Consider the following 17,602-nt stretch of genomic DNA (forward strand, 5'->3'; position numbering starts at 1 on the left):
CCACTGCCATTTTAAGGATAATTGAAGCCCCTATTTCTGGCTTTACTGTTCCCTGCTCATACATTTTTAATAGCAGTTAAAACTACAGATTAACTGATTATGGTTTAAGTGGATTGGGGCTAGGATCCCTGAGGCTCATTTACTATGATTTTCTGGAGAAGCTCTCTTGGATACTGTAATATAACTCTCTGAGCTCTGTACTCTCTGAGTTAGATTAGATCAGGGCAGGGATGAGCAAGGGGGCAGCTGACATCCCACACATCATAATTGTGCAAAGAACACAATTATACAATTGGCAACTCTTAGATTGTACCATTGATGCAAAGTACATAATCAGGTCTTTTAGGTTATGACATCATGGCACACATGATTTCATTGTGACATCACCATGGCTTTCAACCTATGCATATGAATGAGTTCTCATGTTTCTAATTTACCAGACATTTTATATATTAACCATTTTAGCTGTTATCTCTTCCTTCTTTTAGCTGTTCATTGATCTGGCATTTTATTGGTTTTATTTTGCAGTTAGCTGTTCTGAGCATTTTTTTTAATGAAAAGGTGAGATAGAAATCTTGAAAATAAATAGACAAATAAACCAGACAGATAAGCACAGTAGCATTCCAGCCTATTCTTTCCCCCTCTGGTTAATTGGCAATGCCAGTAATAATAGGAAAGCAATATGGTGGGAAGAAATTAGCCATCTGAATAGAATCAGGGATCAATATAATTTAGATGTTATCCTCAAAGGAAGAAATGTGGCTGCGTCTAAGCCATAAAAAAACCCCGTAAATAACCAGAAACACCTGTGCAAATAGGCTAGGCTAATTCCTCCAATATCCTTCTGTTAATAGTCATCCATTAGAAACCATGATGACAGAGCATAACGTCTCACATGTCATATCAACACATGCATGTTTATATTATCTGTCATGTTCACATGGAGGTTATACAAATGTGTCATTTATGTGATGACATCCTGGTGTGTGTGATGTGCCTGAATACATCCTTGAATACATCCATTCTTGTATTGCTACCATATACTCTATAATCTTATATACGGCATTCAGAAGGAAGCACATAACGTGCAACTGTGTCTAACCTTGCTGCTTAACACAGCTGTTCATGACATAGAAGTAGTATTATTATGTTGTTACAGAAAGAATAACATCTAAGCAGAATAATTCCTCATCAGATCCAAAGCTAAAATATACTGTATCTAATGTACCTTTCCAGAACCAGATTAGAACTTTGGAAAGCAATGATTTGAGTCTGAATATTTCTGGTTGTCAGCCAAGTCTGGCTGAAACATTGGTCACCAAGTTAGCTTTTAAGGGCACACACAGGAGGCTCAGCCTCAGATTAGAAAGAGAAATAGCCATAATTCCCCCTACAACAATGCTAAATCCTCTCCAGAGCAGGCTAGAAAAACAAAAACCACAGTCAGTCATGCTGGTCTTCACTCCATGGGATCAGAGCAACCAAAGCTAAATTGACACTTCAGGTTTAGACCTCAAACGCCTTATTGCTGAACAGATTGGAAAATAAACTTGGAAGCTGATCAGACACCCCTCAATTTGAAATAGAAGGCAGCACCAATGGGGGTAATTTCAGTATGAATAAAAAACCTATATGTCCTCTAGGTAATCAGGGATCAGAAGGCCCAGAAAACTTGTATGTGATTGTAATTTATACACTGCTCAGAGAACTGAGATTATTAATTAGGGTAAGAAGGAAGGAAGGAAGGAAGGAAGGAAGGAAGGAAGGAAGGAAGGAAGGAAGGAAGGAAGGAAGGAAGGAAGGAAGGAAGGAAGGAAGGTTGGTTCTTTGTACAAGCACACATAGGGTGTGTGTGTGTGTATAAATAACAACAACAATAGTAATAATAATAACCTGGTCCTATACATATTCTCTACTCTGATAGCATGAAACATAAAAAACATTCAAATGATCTGCAAGTCACAGTGAAAAAAATGGGAAGACCAAACTAATGATCACATGTATAGCCACCAGCCTTAGAAGTGATAATGATGAAATTGAAGTGGTGGCTAGTTTTTGCCTTTTTAGGATTGACTATCAACAGTAAAGGAACCAGTAGTTAAGAAGATGCTGTAGACTAGCACTTGAAAGGATAACAGTGAAGCCTTGGAAAAGTTACTCAGATGCTGTGATGTTTCTATATCTATAAAGATCAGAATAGTGCAGAAAATGGCTTTCCCTATGAGACTCTATGAAAGTGAAAAAATTGAGTTTGAAAAAACCAGATAAAAAGAATGTTGACACCTTTGAACTTTGGTGTTGGAGAAGACTCCTGAGAATACCATGGCTATCCAAGAAAACAAACAAATGGATCATCAAACAAATCACCTCAGAGTTCTCACTCAAGGCACAAAAATTATCATACTTTGGACACATTACGTGAAGCCCTAGCTGTCTGGAGAAATCTATAATGCTGGGAAAGGTAGAAGGAAAGAGAAGAGGATGATCAGCTGCAAGAAGAAGGTGATCAGTGATCATTATTCACACAATCCCTACACAACAGTCTGTCATCATCATCATCACCATCATCTATTAAAACCTCTGCCCACAAAATATAGCTCTAGTTTCAGGTGATGGGACACTAAATGGAGTTTTTCCCCTCCAAAATGGTACTGAATGGTATCATTGTGGCCTGGATATGAGGAATATAGACATAAACAAATCTGAACCCTCATTTTCACACTGGGGCTAAGCTGCAATCAAGCACTTAGATTTCCTTAATGTGCATTCAATTTGCCAATGGACACTTCTAATCTGGGACACATAGCTTTTAGGGCTGCAAAATAAGATACTCATTAAACACTGATTTGACATTACTTTGTACAAAAAGAGAAAGAAAATTAAAGGGAGAGGAAGCACACATTCGAATACCCACCTCCCCAGGACATTGCAGCCTCCCTAGCTTATATCAATAGTAATAGTTGGAAACAGATTACAGACTAATGAATGAATTATTTAAAAAAAAAAAAATTTGGAGGGGATTTATGAAAAAAACTTAAATCATAAACATATATTGGTATAACTGATCCCCCTTGAGACTTTTGTTCAACATACAGAAGTGATGGCAGAAGTCCATAATGTTAGGAGTAAAACATTCTACTCTTCTTTTCTAATCCGAAGACTCTGCTACCTCTGTTCATTGATTCTAGACCATGACTGGATAGTTTGAGGGGTCATGTGCAGGGAAGGGAATTAGTAGAGGTTGCATTCTGAGACATTTCCCAATCTGTCTGTTTCTAAGGGCCACTTTCAGCTAGTAAGCTCCATAAGGATTCCTGTGTTATAGTAGATGGTATGATTTCTCCCCATGCACCTTGAGGGGGGGGGAATCTAGCTAATAGCATCTGAAGATACTGTACATCCACCAAAAAGTTAAAACCCTACCCCATAAATATAAAAAGGGACAGAGGTTTGACACTGAACTTCCATTCAAAGAGCAAATTTGGGGTCTGGGCCATAAACATGTTGATTTTATACATATATTACTTGTGTTTCTATTGGATTCCTGACCATAGGCAAAATGTTGTGTGCAAAAGTTTAGGCACCAGTGATCAAACTGTATATTTCAATGAGTCCCTAAGTGAGCAACCTTTTTTCCCAGCAAATTCAAATGCATACTTACAGTGGTTTACTGATTCAAAAAAGAAAAGAAAAGAAAACAGTAAATATAATGTCAGTTGTAAAATATAAATATAAATCTGTCAGTTCAGTGTTTAACTACTATGGTAAAAGTTATGAATAGAATTTGCTTTTATAGTTTTCTATACACATTATATTATTTTACCATAGTACTTAAACATTAAACTGACAGATTTAGCAATAATGTACCTGTGAGTCCTATGCTGGTAGTGGATAAAGTAGGAAAAAAATTCTTGCTTGGACAAGCAGGAATGATGGATTAAATTAATTCCAGGGCAATTCAGTATGGTCCCTCTTGTACGCTTATAACTTATACACGTACAAAAATTTGGAAACAATAGTTGAGATTCAGACACAAATTCTTGCACATAGAGTGAGATTCATTTAGATTCCAAAGCTTAATCATAATCAGAAGGTCCCATGGACAGAACCTACTTGAAGCTTATGATTGGATCTAAACCCAAAGCTTCCACCACGAATATTTGCTTGTTTGTTTTAAATGAATGTTTGTGTGTGTATTTATGCATCTGTTTTGTGTGCTGAATATTGATAGCAGGGATCACATGAAAGAGCAAACAGATGATTAATTCACTAGAACCTTAAAAGTACAAATCAGGAGTTCATCAAGGTGTAGACCTCATTGGTGTTGGCATGGAGATTGCCTAGCAACCCACAGCAGCCAAGGAAATGGCTTTGGATATGAACAGCGTTCTGTATATAGTCTATATATGTGCTTGACATTGTTCTCAAACCAATCCTGTCCTGTTGGTGGATTTCCAGACGACTCTGCCTAAAATTATTCTTTAGCATTGAATCTATTGAGTCAATTTTATTTCTGAATCAAGGAGTATTTGCCAACTTCTTAACTCACTCAACTCAGACTGCTTATTCAAAGACACTTCTGCCAACATTTTCTACATTTAATAAGATAAGTTGGAAATCAATGGAACCAGCAGGATGTCTTTTATATCCCCCATCAGTTTATTACACTGATACATTCTAGCCTATGTTTTCTCCAGGTGCCTTAAGTGAGCTTTGCTAACCAATAACCTGTTGTGAGATGCATATCAACAAACTGGTCATGCATTAAGAAAACCACCATCACAACAAAAAGGATTGAACAAACCGTGATACCAAGGTCATCCCGCATTACTTAGTTTACAAAATGTAATTTTACATTCTGATGGGAAGGAATGCAGTTGTTCAGTTAATGGAAGGGAGGGGCAGGGAACTTCTTTCTCTTAGCATCTATTCAAGAACTGAGTTCCAAAATGCAAAGGTTTACTGAACTGGCAAAAGGGACAGCACTGATATTAAGAGTACAGAAAGAGAAATTGCAAATCAGAAATGGAAAACATTCTTAATAATGTTTAGCAGTACCAAAGCTAGCATCTCAAGCTGTTTGTTTTTTCTGACTGATAGCTTTCTGGCACCTGCTCATATGCCTAAATCAGAATGCCAAATTCCATTGAGTGTCATGAACAATTTTCTGCTATCTGGGGGTACTTATATTAATCTGCATATGCTTACACTAATCAAGCATTTTGCTCCTGTTTACTTCTCTTTTTGGCTGATCAAACGAAAGAGAAGGAAGTCTACCAAATGATCAGAATGCCATCATTTCTGTCTCTTGGAACCATAAAGTAAACTTTTAAGATTTCAGCTTCCTTTATTTCAGCTTCCTGGTGACCCTGGTGGGGAAGAAGACAGAGAACAAAAACCAGGATGTTGTCTTTTCCACTATATGCAGGGAGGCAAAATATGGGTACAATAGAAGATGATGTTAGAGAGTATCAGAAAGGCAGGCATGGAACCTCCTTAGAAAAGCAGGATGTAGAGGTGCCTGATCAGCACATAGTAAGATCTTCCATGTTGTTATCAGATCCTACATTCCTGTTGGAAAGGTCATGTTATAATTTACACTGTTTTGTATGTCCTATGCATCATTTCAGAGGGTATATAACCTGTAACTTTGGGAGTCTTGGTTCTCTTCTGCGTTCCTTTGATGAGGAGCCCAGAGGTTGCTCTAGCCCTGCATGCCAATAAAGGCTGATACTTTGGTGCCTCTATCTCAAGCCCTTTGCTTCTCTACTTCCTGTAAGTGGGCAATTTTCAACAGTCTGTTTGTTGCAGTGAGCTTGCAATGCCCAGACTGGACAAAGACCATCATGTGTGGGGGGAGAGAGTGGAAATAAAAGTAAAAGAAACCCTGCCTATCACCCCTAATATGCTATAGTCTTAAGTCTGCTTCTTGTTAATTTACTTGGTACAAGGTTTTGTTTGTTTGTTTGTTTTGAGGTTGTATTCTATTTCTGGTGATCTGATGAACACACTCTGCAGTTTTCTTGCAAATATGTTTGCCATTTCCCTTTTCTCCAGGATGTTTTTTCAGCCTCCCTGTTGAGATTTCCTGGTGATCGTCCATTCATCTGGCCCAGCTGAGTTTTTGAAAACAGCCAAAATTGCCTTGAATGTACATTTTCAAAGGCAAGACCCTTTCTATGTGACTGGCTTATTGTGGGGTTGAGTCTTGAGTTTCGATTGTAATTGAGCAAAGGTTCTCAAAATTCCATTGCGATGGAAGGTCAAAAATGGATAGGTAGCAAAAGGGATAAAGTTCAATGAGTGAAGCCTACAAGCTATTGGTCACTGAGTTTTGATTTTTCGTAACAAGTAAGCTAAACTCTTTTCCACAAACTTGCAAAAATATGTGCATTCTACATTTTGAATGTGTTCTTCCTCATTCTGACTTCAAGGTGTTTACCTTTTATTTGTAAACAAAGCCTAAACATGTCCATGCATGTATTGAATTTGGGTTCTGTATTTTTCCTGGTCAGTGCACAGAGGTAAATAGCAGCAGGGACCCTGCATACAGACTCTTTCTCGGTCCGTGCTCTGTATGCTGATAGTACTGTTATTTACAAATGGTCACAAGCAGCTACAAAAGCTATTTTATAGACAAAGACTTCAGGTAGTGCAGACAAAGAGGTAGCTTCTTTAAATCATGCATATAGAAAGCTGCAGTTCCTGGCCAGCCAACCCAGAGTGTTTATTGAAAGCAGACTCCTGAGTCTGTAGACCCTGCAATATAGTTTAAAACACTCCAGTGCTATTCTGCCCAGTTGCTTTGTGAGAAACAGGCTTGCAACCCCTAAGTGCACATTGGTGTGCTTAGCCAATGAATTAACAGCCATGACTGACAGGTGGGCAGCAGCATCATACAGAGAGTTCAATAAGCAATGAATACTTGCAAGGATTTTTCACTGTTTATTTTAAAGCTGGTTTTGGAACAGTGATGATCACTCGCTGAAAGACCACAATTTCCCTCTGGCTTTCACAAGGCAATAGCTATAGTGCTGGAGGTTTAAGGGTTAAGGATGAGAAGAACTGAAGGTGCAAACATGTGGAGGAAATGGGAATTCCTCTTCTATCGTAAGCTGAGGCCTAAGACTTGTGGCTACCTTGGTTAGTAATAAGGCACTTTTGTTGAAAGATATATCAACAAGACAAAGAGTCTTCTTAGTCTTCACAAACAATACACTATCTGGATGAAAGCAACAAACATCTGTAAGCATTCATATTCTTTCTCACACAGACAATATTTCATGAGGGGAAAAAAGATAATCTGAGTTTAAAAAAGACTCCGTCCATTTAAATGTCAATCAACAACATATTTATTTATAGCGCCCCTTTTAAGCAGGTCCAAAAGGAGCAACCAGTTCAAGAATCAGTTCCAGCATCAGAATGGGAAAGACAAGCAGTCAGTCCATTCTTTACATAATGCAATTGCAGAAGCACAATGAGCGAACAAGAAGCAAATTAACGAAGTTTGTGTCTCTGTGTATCAGTGGGGAGGGAGAGACTGAGAGAGAGAGAAAGAGAGATGGGGGGGGGCAGCTACATCGGCTTGCAAAGTATTCCTTTCTTATTATGCTTATATTACTGAAAAGGAGAGAGAAAATTGTGAAATGGTTTGCAATTCTGTGCATGTGCCTGAAAGTGAACCATGGACATACAAAGGAATAGGTTGGATGTCTGCATTCCTATATATACATATAGTATCCATGTCAAAGCTCCATCCAACTCATTTCTATTTATGAGCAGGGCAAATTACTCTAAGGTACAAATGTCTTATCTTGTTTATCCTGTCTGAGTGAGGCACTAAGGGAGTTTTGCAGCACCTCTGGTTTCACTTCACAACCAACCTTCATTTTTCATACCAGCAGCCTTGAAATGAAGAGAACCTTGTGTGTCACATCAGGTAGCCAATAGCAGAGCACAACAATCAGCATTCTGATAATGTTGACTCTCTCAACCTCAGTGGTTCATGTTGTGCTTGTTTATTCACTGAGTTTGGGAGAAAAGAAAACCTGAGTAGTTCTACTATGAGGAGCTACAAAGTAGCCCCTCTGTTTAGCTAGAAAGAACAGTGTGGTTTTTGAAGTAGCTAGAGGAGCCAAAAATTTCAACCAATGCAGATCTGTCCATTTTCCCAACCTCACATTTGTTTGTTTGTTTGTTGAGTAAATGTATAGACCACCCATCTCATATGCATGACTTTGCATCCATTCATTCTATTCCATTCTTCCAAATCGAAAACTGCCATCTTTTATGGCAGCTGAGCCACTGTCCAATAGCAAGTGTGTGGAATCAAAGGGGTGCTGAAGTGATTTGGGAGTCAGGACACTCTTTCTTATATGTGTTTGTTAAGTTTGCTAAATGTTTGTCACCTGCATCTCTCAAAGGGGAAATAATGAATTAGATCTATTCATATTTTCCTTCCAGGAAGCATTAAAATGGTTTACCCTTGGTTGAAGAACACTTTTCCATTGTTGAGTGTGCATCACCACACACACATGTCATAAAAGAGTTCAGAGTCTAAGGCAAACTACAGAATGTTCTCCAGTTTTTTCACTATAGCATTACATGTGCAGAAATCTGAACACCTTCCCCAACTAATTTAATCAATAATGAATCCAAACAATTTTCCAAGATTACTGTTACTGAACTAGGAGTTGTACTATGACTAAAAAGAAATGGTTGCAAGAATGATAGAAAACGCTGAATTTTTCAACATAAGGTCTTGTTTATTTGAAACAGCTCCCAACCTAAAGTATATTTTGCTTCTGAAAGAATTATGTACTTTGCAGAAACTTTCAGCAGCCTATAAAACTTCCAACAAATAGACCAGGGGCTTCATTATAAAGGTCCAAGGTTGTTCACAGATTTGGGGAAAAAATAGTTCAGGAAGAGGATGGGAAAAGACAGAACTTCACACTGGTTACTACCCTACAGGGTATTGGAGATTGCAGAACATCGGAACTGTGGGACTTTTGAGTGAATTATTGTCTCAGTGAGATCTCTGTCTGTGGATCATAAAATAACCCTTATGGGGGGACAGGATTATTTATGAGATAACTTTACTATAAGAATAACTGACATTTTCAGTGACAGTTATCTAAAGCACCTTCTTAATGTAAAGTTGCTAAGGCAAGGTACACTTTCCCCCCTTTCCTCTCTTTTATGTAGATCACAGAGACAATAGCAGGGTAAGCAACAGGTAACTTGGTGCCCTCCTGATAATTTGGATGACAAACCCCATAATCCCAGGCCATTGTCCATGCTAGCTAGGATTTTTAAGATGTGCAGCCCAAGAGATCTACAGAATAACCAGGCTGGCAATTCAAGATTTCCATTCTAGCCCCTTTGGAGGATGGTTGAGTGTGGGTTGGAAATGGCATTGACATGGACCACAGTCTGCTGAGTGAAGCATTCAGTGAGTCCCTTAATGGTTTTCCAGCCCTTTGTTGGCATGGCAAGAAAAGGATTTGCATGGAAGTTTCTAAAAATACAGAACATCATAAACATGAAGAACATTTGCCCAGGGAAAAGTTGAAGGGCTTGAACAGATGCACCTGGGATAAAAAACAGAGCTTCCAACAGGCACTTCATGAGAAATTGCTAAAGGAATATGAAGAACAAAGAGAAAGTCAGCCACATTATAATGTAGTTCTTCAGAAGTTGATGCCTAACTATAATCTTCAACTGTTTCATTGGTGGATACGTATATTGTAAATATACACTGACCAGTTCATGCATGGACACACATTCTTAACTTTTTTTTTCCCTGTCTTTGCACTACAGTCCTGATCAGGGATCTGTTATATGAGAAAGTCACCTGGACTATGAGTCACATGTGCTAAGATGCAATAACAAAGCCACCAGATTCAATCTGGAGTTGTCTCATGGGAGCCAATTTCATGCCGAAGTTGAAGAGTCAATTCAAACCAGCCTGGTAGAAATCTTGAAGTGTGACTTGTTGGATATTGTTGTACTTATCATCTGTATGGAAACTGAGTTGTGGCCAGATGGGCTGAGTTGCAAAGTTGAAGCTGTCACCAAATGCTTAATGCTGTAAAACTGGAAAGCAAATACTGCTCCAAATATTGAGACCTTGGCTGAGAAACAGTTGGAACTCGCTGACAGCAGAAGAAAATAACATAACCAGGAGAAAGATGTGCTGTCAAAATTAGGGAAGAGGAGAAGGAGGAAAGTGAGGAAGGAGCTTTTCTACAACACTCTGGAGAATTCTGTATAGATCATATAATGTTGTCTCACTGATCCTTTCAAAGCATTACTATTAACATCATCATTTCTATAGTGCAGATGGATGACTGAGGCTGGAGAAGCATGGATTGCTAAGTCGCTAGGGAGTTGCACCCAGGGTCAAGATTTAAACCAGAGACTTCCAGATTTTTGCTCAATTGTCTGAGACTGTAAAGTAGGATAATTCTTTAATACTTTAGGATGAAGAAAAGTTGCCCAGAAAATGAACAGAAGGAAAATGTAGGAGGAAGATTCATGGGGTGACCTGATGAAAATTCATTGTTCTTTGTAAAACCTGATTTGAAAACACCAACCACAGCCTAAAAGAGTTACAGATTTTGAAAGAAAGAATCCAAGCCTAGGTTATTTGTACAGTTTCATTCATCTCCTTGCTCTCAAAATACATTGTCGTTTTCCCGTGACCTCTTCCTGGCACCACTGGAACTCATGGTAACTTGATGGGAAATTAGGCTATATTTTACTAACCACAGCCTCTTCAGCTAAGGCTCCGAAACACTTCTTGAGCCTGTCACAGTATCTCTGTCAGGTTTTGAGAAACGCTTCACATATCTGATAGTCAAGTTGTCTGAGTGTCCAAATCCAGTGACAAGATTTGCCAGCCATGATGGATTTGCAATATCTAATGTCATCCTCTATTGCCTCTTGTTCCAACAACTTGGCTGTTATCGCAGCTACAATGTATGTACAGAAAGTCCAAGTTTTTTCAGAGTTTTGTAAAATAATCAGAAATGGAATTGTTCTGAGGACCTATTCAAAGCTTTAGAACTGACTGAAAATTCTGTTGACTGTTGACTCTGGTTCCTGCTGAAATAGTATGAGAATATTTTTTAAAAGCATATTATGAATCTTAACTACTCTTTCTTTTTATATAGAAGTTGGCTTGGGTGTACCTCATCTCTCTGAAGACTCTCAGTCCAATACAGTCATTTGCTTTAAGAAATGATGTTTTTTATAAATGAACAGAACAGATTTTGCCTCCCTACTGGCACTGAAGTTGTGATATAGCTCTGGGCAGTATAAAAGTGTCAAAATACACATTCAAATAGCTATTTAAAGAGAAAATAATATTTAAATACATAAATATTAAATTATTATATATATGAGATGAAGATGAATGCATACAATTTTAAATAAAAATATATGCAAGTGACATTGATCAAAACAAGAGATATTTGTATGTTCCTATTTGAAGCTTTACAAAGTTGCTGACACTTGATTAACAATTCATTAATATTTGGAATCTTCAAAGATTAACCAATCTCCTTTTGCTGTTTTGACATTCCTTGAATAGATTTTTGGAAATCTTATGCTAAACCAACAAGGTTCAAATACAGTGAGATGCTCTATAATGCTACGTAGGTATAGTATGAAGTACTGGAAATCAAAAATAACATTTTGATGAGAACTCCTGTAGGTAACTTGTCAGTTGTATTCATTGTTAGCCAATGTATCATTTGAAAATGTATAGATATTATTGAACAGAGGTGTATATTAATATTCTCCAGTTTGCTTGTTCTGTGGTATGAAAACCTATCCTTCTTTAGAGAGCCTGTTGTAGAAACTAGCTTCAATTATTGTTATACATTCAGTAGATGTGTAACTTAGTCATTATATCCCAGTTGTACCACATGTTTTAAATGGGATATCAGAACAGAAACAGATTCTCAAGTCTCCAGTGGAAAATACATGGTGATTCTACACTGTGTATTGAATTATAATCTAGGTGTGCTCATTGCATAAATATAGAGCAGATACAACATTTCCATAATATAAAAGTCTATGCATCTATGCAACACCAATTATTCACATAGAGTTGAGATCTGAGTGCTAAAGCTCTAACACAAATTAAAACCCTCCTTCTTATTTAGCTGTCTACTCACATGCATGCACACAAACATAAGCTTTGCCTATAGGACCTCAAGAAATGCACAGAACAAATCTAAAAACAATTTCATCAATAAAATAGATTACGGACACAGCACTGAACAATCCCCAAAGAATGAAACCAGCTATCAACTCTTAAAAAGCAGCAAGCACCAAGTGGAACAAAAATATCATATAATGACCTCCCAAAGGATTACACCTGGTAGCCATGTTGGTATCTTTTTCACGTCGGCCAAGATCCCTTTTCTCTCAGGATGCTTAGATTTTCATAATGCATTTTTGATATTAAAAGTAAAGTATTCTGGGATAATTATGCTGATGTACTTTATCATATTATATGCTATCAATTCATTGCATTTTATTGGTTTGTTGTTTTCCTGTTCTTAACATTGTTCTGTAACTTTACAACCTATTTGAAAAACTCTGGTCATCAGGCAGAGCAAAAAAAAAAAAGATAGATAGATAGATAAAATACATCATTTATTTTCTGTCCAATAGAAGCTGCATGATGAGGATGCCAATGTAACAAGCCTCAGCATCTTCAGTCAACTCTTAGGGCCCATTCCAGTGCTAGGTATATTCCAAATCTGGGCACAGGCTGTCATACAAAGTTAATATACTGTGGGCCCCAAGTATATGATAACTCCACTCATTGTGTTAATCCAGACAGACCAAAAATCTGATGTATTTAGCCCCTGGAAAATCATTATCGAAAGCTGTAAGAATCTGAGAGAAAATGGGTTGGCCTGTGTCAAAATATCTTGACATCCAACTGAGCAGGGAGAGCAAAGGTCTCGGGACGGGGGGATAGTCAAAGAAGTCAAGACAGCAATCAGAACTAATGGAAGCCTCAACCTTTTTGGATGTGTGTTGTTATCACCCGAACATACAAAGGGGTGAAGCTTTGGTAACATGTTTACCACCATCTTGAATATTTTAACTCCCTCCTGTGGACACCAGTGAGAGGGTGATCTTTGAGAAGAGTGAGAAACTTCCATGTAAAACGATGCAACTCTTGTATTCAAACTCAGTCATCTATAGGTTTACAAATGAGTAAAGAATAAAGTTCATTATTTTGCTCAACAGCCTCAGAGATGCTGATGTTGATGGCTGGAAAGGAAGATGAAGACTTAAGCAATCTCTTGTTAAAAGTAAAAGAAGTCAATTTTTTGCTCTCTCTCTCTCTCTCTTTTATAAACACACACACACACACATACATGCACATATACACATATACACATACATAGACACACACATACACAATGCAAATAGAAGTTGAAACAGTAAGAGATTTTATCTTTCTATACTGAAAAATTCACAGGAATGGTAACTGTGGCTATAAAATAAAGAGGTATCTATTACTTAGGAGAAAGATTATGATAGATCTAGACAAAATATTACAGTGCAGAGACTTCACAGGGACAACAAAGGCACATATTGTCAATATTTTTCCTCGTTGTAACATATGGCTGGGAAAGCTAGCTAATCACAAGGGCTGAACAAAGGGGAAAATTATGCTTTTGAAAGGTGGTGCTGAAGAAAATCTGTGAGAATACTTGGATGCAAGAAGAAGTCATTTAATACTAGATAAAGTAAAACCAGAGCACCCACTGGAAGCATTAATAATGAAATTAAAGCGTGGATGATTTGGCCATTGGAAAAGAGGTTGGTGCTTGGAAACATCAAAAGCAGTTGAAAATGCCAACTGAAGACAAGGTGGTGAAATAATTATCAGTGAGGACACAAGCCTGGGTGTGTAAGAACCCAAAGAATCAGTGACTGACAGACTTTGCATGTGAAATGGGGCTCACTGGGTCAGGAGTCAGAAATTACTTAATGACTGAACAATGATAAAATGAGGATAGCTGTCAGGTTTATAGCCTAGAAGCTAGAACTATCAGAAATACATTAATGATTTCCTGGCATCATGCTCACACTTGAGGGGCTGGCTAGTTGTCTCTAGTCACAAAATGAAAAGTAGTTCATTTATGGTACCAGTTTCTCTGAAAGTGGAACTATCATCACTTTTCCAACTTTAACGTATGAGATCATTTACTCCCAGTCATGACACACCTAATTTCCACGCCTACCAATAGGAGGTAATAGAGAATGCACAGTGTGATAAAGTTGTGACATGGGATAACCAAGAAAGAAGAGCTGATACACAGAGCCATTTTTGTAATAAAAACTCAATGTTCCAGAATCCACAAAATCCATTAAGAACACTGTGAAAACAATGCATAGTAAAAGCAGTGTGAAGATTTAGGCAAAAGCATCATTAAAACAAAAATGAAAAATGGACCTCAATAGGTTAGCGCTTCAGATCCTGGACTTGATCTGGCCAGAGGATATTGGGGGGGGGGGGAATCCAGGAAAAATTCTCCCAATGTATCTTGATGGGAAAGAGGGTTGGGTATGGGTTCAGAATGTTACTGACAGAAGAAGACCTAACCCCATCTATGCCACTGTTAGTAAAAGGGGTAGGAAAGACTCCAGAATCGATCCTTTCCATGATATGTTTCTGTTTTAAAATTTGAATTAGATTTTTTTTCCCCCTTGAGGGAAAAAAAAAACACGTTCTGCCTAGTTCAATCCATGAATTCTTTGAAGTAGGTTGTATTGTACACAAAATTTCAATTACAAATTTAAGGAGAGACCTTTCTCGCTAGCATCAGGGCAATTTACAGTGAAATCCTGTTTGTGATTGCCTGAAAATGACCACTTTTGTATTCAATACAAATTACTCCCAGGGAAGTATGCTTGTGATTACATGTTAACATAACATATTTAAGGTTGGCTGGATTCTCTCCTTGTTTTTGTTAATCAATATCTTTTTGCATTGATTTTCACATTTACATTTTTTTTAAAGAGAGGCAGACAGACATAAGAATAGAGCAATTTTTACATACATGCACTCATGGTGAAAGGGATTACTGTAAGTTTCAAGAACATAGGAAAATTCTTATTTTTGACCTGTCTTTTAGAACCTGAAGTGTACAGTGTACAATTTCTAACTTCTTCTCATCTATTTAAATGTCTTCTACCTTTCTTTAATCCTTTTTTCTTAGTCATCTGTTCTTTCCATCTTTATCTTTCCTCTTGTTCTGTTATTCAAACAATGACCCCATGCATATTCCAAGCATTCAGAATGGATTTAATCTCACACTTTAATAGCCTGCTGTTAAGTACATGATAAGAAGCAAAGTGTAATTAATGAAAAGAAGAACCTGGTTATACAGAAGCTACTAAGTCCAACTCTTTGCTCAGTGCAAGACGCCAAATCAAAGTATCTTAATGCTTATACAGCCTCTTCTCCAGTAAGATGATCTTCTTCACTTCTTTGCTATTATATATAGGGGCACACCATTTGTTCCATCAAAGCTTTTACTGCTAGATTGTTCCCTGTAAAGTTTAACCAGAATCCACCTTTCTTTAACCTAGGGCTGTCTAGAAAGGTGGTCCTCTCCATTCTCCAGAATGGGTGAGGCAAAGAATATCCCTCCCCCCACCCCAACCCCCCCTTTTTTTTCTGGTCCTTGTTTGAAAAGGTTACAGGTGCCTTAAGTCTTGCTGATGTGGTTCCTCTTGAAATAACTCCTGAACCCAGTTTGGAACACAATCTTTGACATACTATACAAGGGCTAAAGTAACCCTCAGGGCCAAGCTGATGGAAGCTGAGGACCTGGCCTGGAGTTTTAGACTGTGATTTTCCGATAAAAAATAATAAATGGAGTTCTACTTTTTTTTTCCCCCTCAAGGCTAAGCATACTTAATTCTTTATGTCTCTCCTTGTTAATGTAGTTTCTAGTCTCCTGATCAACCTCATTGCTCTTTTGTGCACCAGTTTGTGGATAGACTGCATGTGTATGTGTACGTGTGTGTGTGTACAGTTACGAGTCTGTGTACAGTTGTGTACTGTGTACAGTGTACAGTTAGGAGTCTGATCAATGCAGAATATAGTGAAATCATTGCTTCCTATGATTTGGAAACTATACAAATGATGATACAGCCTACAGTTATCTTTATTTTGTCATCCATGTCACACTTCTGATTCATATTCAGTTTGTGATCCACAACAATTTCCCCATTTTTTTAAACAACTGTTATTTCCAAGCCAAATATCATTCATATACTGGTGTGTTGTTTTCCTTTTCTCCATAGAAGAACTCTGTAAAATTTTATTCCATTATTTTCAAACCAGCTTTTTGTTTTCCAGGATATTAGCTATCATACCTTGTTTCATCCTTGTCTGTAAGCTTGATAAGAATTCTCATCTCTCTCACCTCAAAAGAGGTCTTTTGCAACATGCATTCTGTAAGTAGTAAGCAGTGACATTAGAGCAAGGCCCATGTGCTTGCCACTTAGCCATGCACGCATGGACACTTCATTTCACTGACAGCCCCAGGTAAAATTTTATCTCTCCATGCACATCAACTGGGGAAAGAAAGAAAGAAAGAAAGAAAGAAAGAAAGAAAGAAAGAAAGAAAGAAAGAAAGAAAGAAAGAAGGAAGGAAGGAAGGAAGGAAGGAAGGAAGGAAGGAAGGAAGGAAGGAGGGAGGGAGGGAGGGAGGGAGGGAGGGAGGGAGGGAGGGAGGGAGAGAGAGAGAAAGAAGGAAGGAAGGAAGGAAGGAAGGAAGGAAGGAAGGAAGGAAAGAAAGACAGACAGACAGAAAGAGGGAGGGAGGGAGGGAGGGAGGGAGAGAGAGAGAGAGAGAGAGAGAAAGAAAGAAAGAAAGAAAGAAAGAAAGAAAGAAAGAAAGAAAGAAAGAAAGAAAGAAAGGGAAGGAAGGAAGGAAGGAAGGAAGGAAGGAAGGAAGGAAGGAAGGAAGGAAGGAAGGAAGGAAGGAAGGAAGGAAGGAAGGACAGAAAGAAAGAAAGAAAGAAAGAAAGAAAGAAAGAAAGAAAGAAAGAAAGAAAGAAAGAAAGAAAGAAAGAAAGAAAGATTTCAAATCATCCTCAGCACCATGGATATGGAATTTTTGATGCTGGGCCATGAATCTGTTGCCAAAAATACTGTTCCATTTTTAATCATTTTATTGATCATATTTGCCCCCTAAACCTGACATTAAGATCCACAGGAAAAAGTTTTCTAAAAGTGCTTGCATTGCCAGAGATGCCTGTTTCTGGCACAGAGGAGAAGACCTTCCTGTGCTTTGCTCCTAGGATGGGTAATGTCTCAGGAGTTGTATCTGGCCCGCCATGGTCTCATAGTTGAGAAAATCTGTAACACTTTTGCCAAGCTTTAACTGCGAATTGCTAATTACAGTTAGGATTAAATTAAATTTATGGTTATGTTTTGTTTACCTTTTTGTACAGTGTATTAAAAAAAAAGTTGTGAGCTGCTTTGAATACTCAGTAAAGGAGGAAGGCATGAAATAAATTAATACACAATAAATTAGGCGTTATCTTAACA

This window comes from Python bivittatus, unplaced genomic scaffold (assembly GCF_059951505.1).
Source record: "Python bivittatus isolate LINGU-HERP-01145 unplaced genomic scaffold, Pbiv_v1 ctg000210_np1212, whole genome shotgun sequence".
Lineage (NCBI taxonomy): Eukaryota > Metazoa > Chordata > Lepidosauria > Squamata > Pythonidae > Python > Python bivittatus.